At 47.2% G+C, this 2,845-nt stretch overlaps 1 pseudogene; it reads right to left on the reverse strand.

Moving 5' to 3' along the window:
* Window positions 1-882: 882 nt before the first annotated feature.
* LOC147673805 (nuclear transcription factor Y subunit gamma pseudogene) lies at window positions 883-2,496 on the reverse strand (annotated as a pseudogene).
* Between the last annotated feature and the right edge of the window lie 349 nt (window positions 2,497-2,845).

Consider the following 2,845-nt stretch of genomic DNA (forward strand, 5'->3'; position numbering starts at 1 on the left):
CTACCTTTTACCAGTGGTTACTGGTGGTGTTCTACAATTGTTATTTTGTGCTACAATTATCCTATGTTCTACATCTATTTCTACTAAATGCTGATTCTGACAGTGGCCCACGTGGCCCTGTCATGTGTAAATAATCCCCTGTAAATACTGCCCAGTGCCAGTTGGCACAGTGTATAAGTGTGATTATGATCTAATGTGTTTTATGGTAATACAAAGGCTATTTTGATATATAACCTTGTGTGGAGTTCCTTTTTGTGGTGTGCCTAGTGTGTTGCTGCTGTGTGTGTGTGTTGTGCAAACGCTTTACACATTGGCTCCGGGATAAGCCTGACTGCTCGTGCCAAGCTACCAAGGGGGTGAGCTGGGGTTACCATGGTGCGTAACTCCCTTGCCCTGACTAGAGCGATGGTCTCTGCCTGGCTTTGGCACAAGCCCTAGCCAACCAGACATCCCATTTCTAACAATGATCCAAAAGGAAACTTTAATAGCCTGTGTTAACGTGGTGGTTTACAGGAAAAAATACCTTCTATGTTAATCTTTCCTGCGTAAGGAACTGTATTCCTAACTATACAAATGTAATTTGCTTCATCTGGTACTGATTGCACAAAATATGTGGACAGAACCTCCCAAAAATCCTCCGGGCAGATGTACTAATATTTCACATAAGGCGGTGCAGCAAGGCAACTTACTGGGTTGTGTTGTGTGAAAGGGAGAAAGCCATGTCTACTGCAATATGGTGAAACTTCTGCTCTTCTTAGAGATGGCGCACAGTGCATACTGCCTAGCGACAATGCAGCGACCCATGCGCCATGCAGCAAGGGTGCCTACTTTATAGGCAGGATTTGTTTTGCACAAAAACACCCCTAAGAGGCAGTTTCCCCTTTATATGCGTGATGCAGAATACATCACACGTTGAAAGAGGAAGGAGCAAGGAGAAATGGTCATTGGCGTGCCCTGCACCTGGGGCTCCGGTGCAATGATGATTAGACCAGGTTGGATGGTGATTCCAGTCATTGTAGTCTGCTGTCCTTGCTGCTGCCCTTAAACTTGGACAGCTGTAGGCTGCTGCGCCACAGTAAAGTAGTACTGGGCAGGTTCCACAGGAGTCACAGCTTGGCACACCTCTTCCTGTCATTCAGGGGGCTTGAGCTCATCTATGGGAACTATGTCGATAAGAAAGTCAAAGTAGTCAAACTTGGTGATATCCATAGTGATGTCAATCCTCTGCAGGGTTCTGCGTTTGTTATCCTCTGTGAGAATCCTTGCCCATGAGGTCAATTCCGTGATAAAAATCTGAGCAGATTTTGCAAACAGCACTGGAGCTTCTGCACTGATAATCTTCACATCTTCATTCAGCTTCATGGTTTGTTTAACACATGCGAAGGGGAGTTCCTGCACTCTGAAATCAGTCTCTGTTAGGCTGCAGATCTCATCCTTCGCCCGGGGCCAGAAGGCCTGTAGTGTCTGCTGAGTGTGCTGGGTATACTCAGACGTGAGTCCCAGGCTCTCCACACCACTGGAGTCAAGCTATCCAGGCTGATGAAGGCTGATAGCCAGAAACCGGTCCTTGGATGCTTGATTCCGGTCTGGGAAAGACATGGCTTGGTAGTTCGGAATGTACTGTTCCCATGAGGCACAGGGTCAGAGCTGATTTGCATATAGCCAGTGTCTAACCCAGGGTGGTGTGGAGTGCAAAAAAACGATGGATGTAGGCCCAGATCCTTGTACTGGGGTGAATGTATGACATTGTTCTACATTCTGTCCATCAACTGTGTTTTTTGCAATTTTCACCCCGAGTGTGCTGGGTATACTCAGACGTGAGTCCCAGGCTCTCCACACCACTGGAGTCAAGCTATCCAGGCTGATGAAGGCTGATAGCCTGAAACCAGTCCTTGGATGCTTGATTCCGGTCTGGGAAAGACATGGCTTGGTAGTTCGGACTGGACTGTTCCCATGAGGCACAGGGTCAGAGCTGATTTGCATATAGCCAGTGTCTAACCCAGGGTGGTGTGGAGTGCAAAAAAACGATGGATTTAGGCCCAGATCCTTGTACTGGGGTGAATGTATGACATTGTTCTACATTCTGTCCATCAACTGTGTTTTTGCAATTTTCACCCCGAGTGTGCTGGGTATACTCAGGCGTGAGTCCCAGGCTCTCCACACCACTGGAGTCAAGCTATCCAGGCTGATGAAGGCTGATAGCCAGAAACCGATCCTTGGATGCTTGATTCCGGTCTGGGAAAGACATGGCTTGGTAGTTCGGACTGGACTGTTCCCATGAGGCACAGGGTCAGAGCTGATTTGCATATAGCCAGTGTCTAACCCAGGGTGGTGTGGAGTGCAAAAAAACGATGGATTTAGGCCCAGATCCTTGTACTGGGGTGAATGTATGACATTGTTCTACATTCTGTCCATCAACTGTGTTTTTTGCAATTTTCACTGTAGTGTCTGCTGGGCATTGATCCTGCCACCAACGCAGAACCCATTGGTAGACATTGTGATAACACTCTTGCTGCTTTCTTCTTCTCCCAGAAGGCCCGTATCACCAAGCAGACCCATCTCTGCCACTTCTCTGTAAACTCAGCTAGCAAGGAGAAATAAAGATATCTTCTGCTACTCCTCTGTCGAGTAGGTGCTCCATTTTGCTGCAAACTCAGGTTCCCAAATATTTGTAAATCTAGGTATAACGCCAAAAATACATTGGTGGAAGCCATTGAACGTCCATGCTCCACCCATGCAATGCCTACCTGGTGCAAAATAACACAAGACAGTGCTATGTGCTTCGCACAAGTCGGCTTCACATGGCTTAATACATGCCAAATGTATTTTGTCTAGGGCCTGCATT

The sequence above is a fragment of the Lissotriton vulgaris genome, chromosome 12 (assembly GCF_964263255.1).
Source record: "Lissotriton vulgaris chromosome 12, aLisVul1.2, whole genome shotgun sequence".
Lineage (NCBI taxonomy): Eukaryota > Metazoa > Chordata > Amphibia > Caudata > Salamandridae > Lissotriton > Lissotriton vulgaris.